Source organism: Trachypithecus francoisi, unplaced genomic scaffold (genome assembly GCF_009764315.1).
Source record: "Trachypithecus francoisi isolate TF-2019V2 unplaced genomic scaffold, Tfra_2.0 Lachesis_group2, whole genome shotgun sequence".
Classification (NCBI taxonomy): Eukaryota; Metazoa; Chordata; class Mammalia; order Primates; family Cercopithecidae; genus Trachypithecus; species Trachypithecus francoisi.
The window spans coordinates 61,596,682-61,607,868 of record NW_022681465.1 but is presented as its reverse complement, the minus strand read 5'-3'; positions in this window follow the sequence as shown (position 1 = coordinate 61,607,868).

Genomic DNA, 11,187 nt, shown 5'->3' with positions numbered 1-11,187 from the left:
ATAATTTTTCTGTAGAGAAATATACCCCTTTTGTTATTAATTCTCTGCTTGAGTATTGCAATTTTATTTTAGTTTGTTATAGTGACATTTGATTTAATAGTAATGAGGTATTCAGAACAAAATTGCTTTTAGATAAAGTAGATATGCAAAAACAAAAACAGTATGGAAAAGATTTTTTTATCTGTAATAGAAAAAGTTCCATTGATTTAATTACATATTCCAAGTAAAAATGTATGTTTTTTATGAAAATGTGCTTTAAAGTTCTTGTATATAATACAATATTAGTCAACAAGAAAGGATAGCTAGATATGTTACAAATAAACATTCATGTGTATAGCCTACTCTATAGTCACTGGCCAACTAGTGTGGTAGGATTTTTCATCTTTTCTTTCTTTTTACATATTATATTAGAAACATGTGAGACATATAGAAAAGAAAACAAATGGCATAATGAACTTCATGTACACAAGTGTTATCAACCCATGGCCAAACTTCTCCATGCGGCATCCCAACCATTTTCCACCATCCCCATTTTAGCACCAGATTATTTTAACACAAAGTCTCGATAACATATCATATATTAAAGGCAATATTATATTCCCTTTAAAACATATATGCAATGCTTTTAAAGCCTTAATATCATTAAACAGCTAGTGTTCATATTTACCTGAATATTATGTAAATTTTTCAATTCCTAATTTTTTACTTTCGCAAAGTCATAAGGATATGAATTTTTACTTTCTGAGATCTTCCTACTTTTATCTGAATCTAGCCTGTCATTGGGTTTATTGTCCCTATTTTGTTCCGTTTGGATTTCACTCTCAGCAGTTTCTCTTTAGTGCAAACTTTTGTCCTTGAATAGTGCTTAGGTTAGTTATTTAGATTCCAAAACAGCTCCATTCCTGAGGACTTCCAATAGTCCCTGGACACTCACTGTAAATTTTAGCTTGTGATACTCTTGTTTAATTCCTGCTGATGTTCTTAGATTTTTCTGCAGTATGTGTAGTAATATGTAGGCTTCTCAGATCCAAAGATTATGACATGTTTCTTTCCTCATTTTTTCTAGTTCAAACTCTTGTATAAGGAGATTCTTAAGACTGTGGTGGCTGGTTTCTACCCATTTATATTTTGAGGTTTATGGGAATATATTGTTATGCAATGCATTAGTTTCCCATGGCCGCCTTAGTAAGTTCCATCACAAATTAATCTCTTCTAGTCTGGAGTTCAGAAGTCCAAAATTATTTTAGGTGGGCTAAAATGTAAAGATGTCAGTTGGAATGTGTCCTCTTGGAGGCTCTGGGGGAGAATCTGTTTCCTTTGTTTCCATTGTTTTCCTTGGCCTTCTAGAGGCTGCCTGCATTCCTTAAACTCATGATCTGTTTTTCACAAAACTGCAAGTTTTTGTCTATTTGACCCATTTCCCATTTCTCAAATCTCCCGTGCTGAACTTTTATAAACTCACATGTGATTACATTTTGGGCCTGTGATGGTTAATATTGAGTGTCAACTTGATCAGATTGGAGGATGAAAAGTATTGATCCTGGGTGTGTCAGGGTATTGCCAAAGGAGATTAACATTTGAGTCAGTGGGCTTGGGAAGGCAGACCCACCCTTGATCTGGTGGGCACAATCTAATCAGCTGCCACAAGTGAATATAAAGCAAGCAGAAAAATGTGAAAAGGCAAGACTGGCCTAGCCTCCCAGCCTACATGTTTCTCTCGTGCTGAATGCTTCCTGCCCTCAAACATCAGACTCCAGGTTCTTCAGTTTTGAGACTTGGACTGGCTCTCCTTGCTTCTCAAGCTTGCAGACAGCCTATTGTGGGACCTTGTGACCATGTAAGTTAATACTTAATACATTCCCCAGATAGATGTACATACATATGTATATATTGTATATATAGGCAATTTTGCCTAGTAAATCTTATTTTCACATTGTTGTTAATAACGAGTATTTTTCTGGGCACCTAGGAAATACCATTTGTTCAAAAACCAAAGGATAGTGTCTATATTCTTATTTATCTTTCAGGTTAAGTATTTTCTGTATTGCAAATTAGCCACAAAATTATAGCAAGTAAACCATTTTGTACACTGAACAGTAGATCCGAAGAGCATTTTTTTAGATAGGATAAAAGAACTTGCTTAAAACAAGGTCACAGAAATACACTCCTATGTTTTGTTTTAGAAATGTAATTATTTAAGCTCTTACATGTAGATCAGTTATGCATTTGGAGTTAATTTTTGCATGTGGTCTGAGGTAAGGGTCCAGCATCATTCTTTTGCATATAGTTATCTGTTTTATTCAGCATCATTTTTTTTGAAGACCATTCTTCCTACGTTAAATTGTCATGTCTCTCTTGCTCAAAATCAGGCTATAAGCATAAACGTTAATTTCTGGACCCTCAATTTTATTTCACTGATTTTATTTCTTTTCCTTATGCCAGTACAACACTCACTCAAATAATGTAGCTTTGTATTAAGTTTTGAAATCACGAAATGTAAGTTCTCTTATGTTATTATTTTTCACTAGTGGTTTGGCTTTTGGGGGTCCCTTGCTTTATTACATGAAACTAAGCCCAGTTTATGAATTTCTACAAAAACTTTAGATTTTAAATGACAGATGTATTACTCTTCCTTTCAACTTAGAGGCAATTATATTTTTCATCATTGGCCAACTTTCAACATATTTTATCTCAAGAAATAAAGAGGCCTGAGGAGAGGAAGAGAAAGGGGGGGGCGGTGACCGATATGTAGTCAACACACACACACATTTGGTAATTAAGTTCTCCCTCTTATAAGGGTGCAGTTTGTGGTACCCCAAAAGAATTACAATAGAAACATTAAAGATCACTGATCAGAGTTCATAATTACAGAGAGAATAATAATTTTTAAATGTTTGAAGTCTTGTGAGAATTACCAAAGTCTGAAACAGAGACGTGAAGTGAGCATATGTTGTTGAAAAAATGGCATTAATATACTTGTTCAATGCAAAGTTGCTACAAACTTTCAATATGTAAAAAACGCAGTATCTACAAAGTGCAATAAAATGAAATATGCCTGTACAAGCTTATGTTGTCTGTAATCAGATATAGTTTTACTTCTTCTTTTCCACAATGTGTGTTTTGATTTATTTCATTTTCTTACTCAGTTGCCCATGCTAGAAACTCCAGTGCAAGATGGGAGAGAGATGATGAGAGCAAACATCACAACTCTAGTGAAAATCCTTTACTTTTTTTGCTATTAAATATCATGTTAGCAGTGGGTTTTTAGTAGATGAGTTTTATCAGATTGAGGAAAATCCTTTCTCTTTCTAGTTTGGCAAGAGTTTTTTTTTTTTTTTTTTCCCCTTGTTTTTTTTTTTTGAGACGGAGTCTTGCTCTGTCGCCCAGGCTGGAGTGCAGTGGCGTGATCTCTGCTCACTGCAAGCTCCACCGCCTCCCAGTTCATGTCATTCTCCTGCCTCAGCCTCCCGAGAAGCTGGGACTACAGGCACCTGCCACCACGCCTGGCTATTTTTATTTTTTTTATTTATTTATTTTTTGCATTTTTAGTAGAGACCGGGTTTCACCGTGTTCACCAGGATGGTCTCTATCTCCTGACCTCGTGATCTGCACGCCTCGGCCTCCCAAAGTGCTGGGATTACAGGCGTGAGCCACCACGCCTGGCCGAGAATTTTAATTATGTGTAGATACTGGACTTTGTCAAATGCTTTCACATCTATTGAGATAACCATGTAATTTTATCCTTTATTTTATTTATATGGTATATTACATTTACCAATTTTCCTGTTTAAAAAACAATTTAACATTCCTGGGATAGGCTCACGTGGTTATAGTGTATAATCATTTCTGTATGCTGCTGGATTTGGTTTGCTAGTATTTGTTGAGAATTTTGGTCTGTAGTCATAAGTATTGATTTGGAGTTTTCTTGCAATGGCTTTATTTTGTTTGAATCACAAGGTAACAATGGCTTCATGGAATTAGTTCAGTATTCCCTTCTATATTTTCTAGAAGATGTTTTGAAGGGTTGGTGTTAACTCTTCCTTAAACATTGGAGAGAATTCATAAATGAAGCCATCTAGACATGAATTTTTCTTTATGGGAAGTTTTTAAACTGATAAATAAATATTTTAACTATTTATAGATGTATTCATATTTTTTGTTTCTTTCTTTCTTTTTTTTTTTTTTTGAGACAGAGTCTCTCTCTCTGTTGCCAGTCTGGAGTGAAGTGGCGTGATCTCAGCTCACTGAAACCTCCGCCTCCTGGGTTCAAGTGATTCTCCTGCCTCAACCTCTCGAGTAGCTGGTACTACAGCCACACGCCACCACGTCTGGCTGCCTTTTGTATTTTTAGTAGAGACAGGGTTTCAAAATGTTGGCCAGGATGGTCTCGATCTCTTGACATTGTGATCCACCCGCCTCAGCCTCCCAAAGTCTGGGATTACAGGCGTGAGCCACAGCACTCAGCTAGATTTTTTATTTCTCTTTAAGTCAGTTTTGGTTTTGTAATTTTGTAGTCTGCTTCTTGATGCAACTTCCTTTTGGAAGTGAGTTCTGGCATTAGATACTGGTAATGCTGGTATAATTGTGTGAATATAATTTTTAAATAAACACTGAATGACATACTTTAAAGCAGAAAATCTGGTATGTAAGATGTATCTTAGAAAAACTCTTATTAAATATATTAAACAATAATGCATTTTACGTGAATTTAAAGTTGAAAACATTCCTTTATAAACTGTATGAACTTAGAGCATTTGGCATGTATGGTGATCTAGAATTACTAGGCTTATAATTATTGATCTATTTCTGGGAGAGGTGAAGTTACACACAGTTAAAACTTTTAAGACTCTTTTTGCAAATTTGCAGTTTATGAATGTACCTTTGAAATGTACGTTATTCATTTGCTTTTACTTCTTAACAACTGTAGAGGTCTTGGCAGTGAATCATGTTTAAGAAGCTCTAAGATGTCTTCCCAAACCGTGAATGATTTACTTGTAAAAGAATGACATTTAACTATGCACCTTTCAAGTGTCCCCAGTGTAAAATAAAACATAGTGTTCTTTGTTGATCTTACGTGATACCCCTGTGGAGATTAGTAAAAATTTATTATCTTTCTTGACTTAAAGAGGTATTTTTTACATTAATGGTAAAGTGAAAGTAACATACTTCATATGGGTTATAAGAAATGTTAACCTTTTTTTTTATCCTTAAGGAATTATAGTCAGCCATAAACTCTGTAAAAAGGATGAAATCATTACTTAGATCGGGAGCATTTCAAGATGAGAGAAGATAAGAAAATGTGAATGTCAAGATTTTTTGAAAAGTTAACATTTAATTGCACACTTTTAAAAAGTGTATATTAAGAAGTCAATATAAGTTTAATCAAGTAAAAGATAAAGTAATTTTTTTACACTTTTCTTGGAAAAAAGAAATAGAGGAATTATAAAATTTTTTTGCGATTATCATGATATATAAAGGCACAAACATATACAAGATTTGGACATCAATGAAGTTAAGTAAATTTATAACTTTTAAGTGTCTATGTAAGTTTGAAACTTAAAAGCATTTCAACCTACATAGAATCTAGTTTTATTTTATTTTATCAAATGATAATGCAGTACCATAAATGAATAATAAGCTACTTTTTTTTTATCTAAAAAGGCATCCAGCTTTATTGAGATAAAATTGTTGAATCAAATTGGATATATTTAAAATGTACAAAATGGTGTTTTTATATATGTACACATTGTGAAATGATTATAATCAAGCTAATTAACATGTCCATCACATTTCATAGCTAACATTGTTTTGTGTGTGGTGGGACAATTAAAAATCTACTTCTCAGCAATTTCAAGTATAAAATACAAAACTATGAACTACAGTCATGGCCGGATGTGGTGGTTCATGCCTATAATCCCGACAATTTGGGAGGCCAGGGTGGGAGGATTCCTTGAGCCAAGAAGTTTCAGACTAGCCTGGGCAACATTGCCCTGTCTCTACAAAAAGAAAAATTTTAAAAAAAATGAAGTTTCACTGTAGTCAAGTTTCACTGTAGTCATTTTGCTATACATTAGATCTCCATGGCTCATTTATCTTGCACAACTAAAACTAGTATCCTTTGACCAATATTTCCCCATTTCCTTCATCACCAGCCCCTGGCAGCCACTTTCTTGTCTTTGCTTGTTTGAGTTTCACTTTTTGGACTCCACATATAAGTGAGATTGTGCAATATTATCTTTTTTACCTGACTTATTTTATTTGGTTAAATGTTCTCCAGGATTATCCTTGTCATTGCAAAAACAATCTGCTACTCTTTTATTAACAATGATATAATTGTTAACATCACTGTTATTACCATTATCAACAGAAGAAGCAACTCTAATGTTTATTATATCTTCTATTCCAGTTCAATTATACATGCTTTGCTGTAATAACATCTGATGTTATATGCCACAGTTTTGTAAAGAAAGAAAACTATTGGGCCCTAATTTAAGAGACGAGAAAAAGTAAAGCACAGGAAGTATAACTAATTTATATAATTCCACCCCGATAGCATATGTTGGAATTAGAATTGAGCATTCAAATACATAGACTCTCATGTGGTGATTTGTCTTTTCACCATTTAACTTCTTTTAAAACAAGTTTATGTCTTATTTACAGACTCATTGGCCTGGAAAGGAAAATCAGAAATTCTGGATTTTAATCTCAGCTCTCCTTTCCTCTAGTTTTACCGCATGGGGTAATCAGTTCTTTATCTATAAATACAAATATATCACTATTACTTAAAAATATATTTCAGTTCCTAAATTCTAGCTATGTCTCTCGTTTTCTACAAAAATGCTCCCAGCTTTTTTACTTCTACAATCCAATTGACTTGTGACATATTTCTTCAGCGTCTACAGTCTCATAGAGAAAATTATGTCTGAGACAAAATTAAGAAAGGATATTTATTCATAAAATTGCAGCAACAGAACACACCTGCATCACTTTTGTTTCAATATATTTTAACGGTGTTAGAAACAAGAGTCAATTTTATAGAGTATGGAGAGGAAATATCTAGACAGTCTCTTATTGGTAAGTACTCTCGTAGTGTTGAGAAGCAAAAGGCACATTCAAATTGGTCTTCAGATATATTTGGCAATCCTTGATTAGCTTTAAAGGGGCAAGCAAACAGTTTTGAGGCATTTCAAAAGAGAAAGGATTGCTCAGTATTAGTGCAGAATGTTTACTGTGGCTGTTCAATTCTTAGAATAAGTGGGGATCGATGGAATGCTTTTCTGTGGTCAAGCCACAATAATGATCCTTAATTAGGGGAGAGGAGGCTGCCACGATAGGCAGTTTCTCATTGAAAAGACTTTGACTGCCACCAGGTGTGGTAGCTCATGCCTGTAATCCCAGCACTTTGCGAGGCCAATGCAGGCAGATCAGTTGAGGTCAGGAGTTCAACTCCAGCTTGGCCAACATGGTAAAATCCCATCTCTACTAAAAAAAAGCCCACAAAATTAACTGAGCATGGTGGTGCACTCCTTTAATCCTAGCTACTTGGGAGGCTGAAGCAGAATAATTACTTGAACCCTGGAAGCAGAGGTTTCAGTGAGCCGAGATTGTGCCACTGTACTCCAGCCAGGGAGAAAGAGTGAGATCCTATCTCCAAAAAAAAAAAAAACATATATATATATATATATATTTATATATATATTTTTTTTTTGACTGCAAATTTATAAAAATACCACCATGAATAGGGGACTCATTTTAATACACACATTTCAAGTGAAAATTAAAAGTTAAATTACTAGACAGGTTTTAAATACAAGCTTTTTTAAAAAAATGAATTATTTAAACCAGAATTTCTAAAACTTATGGTAAATTATATTTTAGAAACAGAAAGGTATAATTTTTTTCCAGCTATGAATCTATACAAAACATATTTAATATTTACATGCAAAAATATTCTTAGTAATATCATCATATATTTCTAATATCACTTGCTTTAAGGACTTTAGGCAAAAATAAGAGGACTGCTTGTTGGTTGGTTAATTTGGCTTGTTTTTCCTTGCTGTAACAATTTGTAAGTATTATTCAAAGTTTTTCTCTGGTCTTTATACATGATATGTACATTTACTATATAAGATATTGCACAGTGGCTCAAGTCTGTAATCTAAGCACTTTGGGAGGCCAAGGCTGGGGGCTCACAAGGTCAAGAGATTGAGACCATCCTGGCCAACATGGTGAAACCCTGTCTCTAGTAAAAATACAAAAATTAGCTGTGCATAATGGTGCATGCCTCTAATCCCAGCTACTGGGGGTGCTGAGGCAGGAAAATCCTTTGAACCTGGGAGGTAGAGGTTGCAGTGAGCCGAGATTGTGCCACTGCTCTCCAACCTGGAGACAGAGTGAGACTCCATCTCAAAATGCTGGGTTTTAATAATGGAACACAAATTAATGATATTTCTTATTTGTGTTGTTACTGTCTTACAACTATTATCAAATTTAATATTTGTGTATGTGGATGCATGAGTACCTGGGCATACAACTAAGTCCATGAACTAAACCTGTCATGTCCCACGGTACTAACGCTGAACAACAATTTCATTTTTTTCCCACCAGACTTTCTCATCTTTCTCATCTTACTCCTTTCTGTCACGTCAACTATAGAGATGACAAGATCTTGCATGGATAACTATTTTAAGAATATAATATTTGTGCCCTTATTTGTTCTTTTAAAAGTAAAACAAATATAGTTTGCAAATTGAAGTATTTAGAAAAAGTTATTTTTTGCTTTTTAATTGTTTTGGTATTTTAAGTGTTTTGAAGATTTATCTTGCCTAATTAGTTTCTTGCTATATAATTTCCACCTTCAGGAGAATGCACATTCAAGAGATTACTGTTGGATTAAATCCTAGAAATTTTGATGAAGCAGTTGATTGTAGAAATGGAATGGTATCAAATCATTAATCCATGCTATCTTAATAGCTATGTTGGAACTTTACTATTTTACAATAAGAAATCAATAAAAAGGGAAGTAATTCTTCCTGACAATTAAAGGATTATAATTTTCAGCATTATAGATGATTATGGATGCAATTTTAGAAAATAAATTGTTAAGGAATTTCGTATCTTTGCAGAAGCATGATCAAAATTACAGCAAAAACTACTAAATGTCATTATTTAAATCCAAATATACTCTACTGACTTGAATATCATATTGTGCTGTTTATACATTTATTCTGTTATTCTGTAAATTTGTATGATGCTCTAACATTGGAAATTTTAGCAAAAATAAAATATTAATCAAATAATATTTCCAAGAACTCCTATATTTATGTTCACTCCAAGTGTGTTACATTGAAATACTTTTAAACTCTTCTGATCATTATATATTTATATAATCATATTATTTCTATATTCTAATTAGAAATTGTATTTAAATAACACTGAGAATTGAAACATATGGGCTGCTATGTGGATTTCACCATAATTTCCCTACCAACTACTTTTATTCATAAAATAAAATGAGACATACAATTACTGCATAAGTATGAGACATACAATTACTGTTTTTAAGAATATGACACGTACAATTACTGTTTTTCTTGTGACTAATACACACAATATACATATTTCTATTGTAACTTGACAGGCAAATTTGATAAATTCTTATATTTAACATAGAGTATAATAGTAATAAATATGAGATGCATATAAATTTTAGGTAAAAGAAATATACATCCAAATATAATATTCAAGGTTAAAAAATTGAACTATGAAAAACTGAAATCATAAGCTGGAACAAAAATTCTAGGTGAGATTATAAGGTGACACAAAGCAGCAAATGAAAAGTGATTTTCTTTTAGCATAGTGCAGTTTATAGACAAAGTTATCCAAGGTAAATTAAAATTATTAAAACGTATGTGGCTTCCATATGTTGGATAAGAATTCTTATAGTTACCCAGGTCATAAGAAGAAAACTAAGGCACAGAGAAACTAAGTCACTGGCCAAGGATCACATGGTTAGTTAGTGGAAGAGCAGATAATTAATATTTGAAGGGTGTCTTTAAGGCCAACTGCTAAACAAAGTTAGATGAACCTTTTACAAAATTTGAATTTAACATGTTATAATTTGCCTTCATTTATTATTCTGAGTTTGTAGGGTGATATTTTAGGAAATGTTCTGATATGATTGCAAAACTTTGGCAACACATTCTTATTTGAAAATTCATAAAACCATGTATAGAATAAGGACTCTGTGATGGATTGAGATTAGGAAGTTGTTTATGTCAGCAAGTCCCAAATTTATTTCAACACGGAATGTTATTTTCATAGAGTAAATGAAATAATGGTCCTTGGGGAAGTAACACTAAAAATTACTTTTAAATTACTTGCACTCGTTTTACCTTGCAAAAATGAAGAAGTAAAATATACAGAAAAATGAGTTTGTACTAGCAAATGTAAATATTATAGCATTGTTAGTGTTGAGAAGAGAGCTGTCATAGAAACTAATGGATGGATGCATAGATTCATAGTAATGAAAATTATGAAAAAAAAAGATTGAATGAAGTAGAATGGTATTGTGCTTAATGTTACAAAGTGCCCAAATTTTTTCTATAAATACAATCTGGCCGTATCTAACTTAATTCCCAACATGCACAACACAAATCTTTTTTTTTTTTTTTTTTTTTGAGATGGGGTCTCACTCAGTCACCCAGGTAATTTATAGATCCAATGCCATCCCCATCAAGCTACCAATGAGTTTCTTCACAGAGGTGGAAAAATCTGCTTTAAAGTTCATATGGAACCAAAAAAGAGCCCACATTGCCAAGACAATCCTAAGTCAAAAGAACAAAGCTAGAGGCATCACGCTACCTGACTTCAAACAATACTATAAAGCTACAGTAACCAAAACAACATGGTACTAATACCAAAACAGAAATATAGACCAGTGGAACAGAACAGAGCCCTCAGAAATAATACCACACGTCTACAGTCATCTGATCTTTGACAAACCTGAGAAAAACAAAAAATGGGGAAAGGATTCCCTATTTAATAAATGGTGCTGGGAAAACTGGCTAGCTATAGGTAGAAAGCTAAAACTGGATCCTTTCCTTACTCCTCATATGGAAATTAATTCAAGATGGATTAGAGACTTAAATGGTAGACCTAACACCATAAAAATCCTAGAAGAAAACC